The following is an 842-nucleotide window of genomic DNA, read 5'->3' as shown; positions in this document are numbered from 1 at the left end:
GACTATTTATTATGGCCACTTTCCCTTTCCTACCATCTGACTGCAATTCCTTCCCTCTACACTTTCAGTTGGCAAGTAACTATACGAACAGCTAACATATCTATTATTCATCACAGAAAAAAGGGAACAAAAGAACAAAAAGTGGGAGGTGGGGAGGGAGCTTTCCCAGGCAGTCCCACTACTGGTGGAGTCTTTCAGTCAGCTCCACAGCTGCTTTCTGTCTCCTGTAATCATTTGCTCCTCACCATGTTTAAACCTTCTCGTGCCTTCAGTTGCGCTGATCCAGCTGTTTTCAAGCTGTTTTCTGGCTGTGTGGCATGAAGACAGCCATTTTTACTGATTATTTTTCCAAAATTGATTGTTGGTTATGCCTGCAAGGCAAGGTGATCAACCCCATGTGTCTTTATATAAGCAAAGCCGTGATCTTGGTTATATTACTTTCCCTGCTTTGGCCAAAATACACTATGCCAGTGAAAGTAACTTTAGATATGTCTTTCCTTGTATATGAGGTTTTGCCAGTGCAAATATAATTATCAGAGAATGCTCATCTTTATCGTCTGTATAATTATGTCAGCTGAAGTGTCTGTAGAGTTTTAAGCATTTAGTGTAAACTTAACTTCTCTGGAAAAATTAGTGTCAAAAAGGTGACTGTCAGAAAGATTACTATATGTTTACATATTCAAATCAAACACCACAATTTTTTTAACCCGAGGTTCCTAAGATCTGACTAAACCCAAAACCTGGTTTAGAAGGCATCTGATCCCATCTCATACTTGGTTTGTGGGAGTCTGTTGATCTGACTAATTTTTTTTTTTGCATTTGTTTTATTCTGAAAAGCTTTT

Source organism: Vanellus vanellus, assembly GCF_965231255.1.
Source record: "Vanellus vanellus genome assembly, chromosome: 2".
Classification (NCBI taxonomy): Eukaryota; Metazoa; Chordata; class Aves; order Charadriiformes; family Charadriidae; genus Vanellus; species Vanellus vanellus.
Note: the sequence above shows the minus strand (reverse complement) of the source record.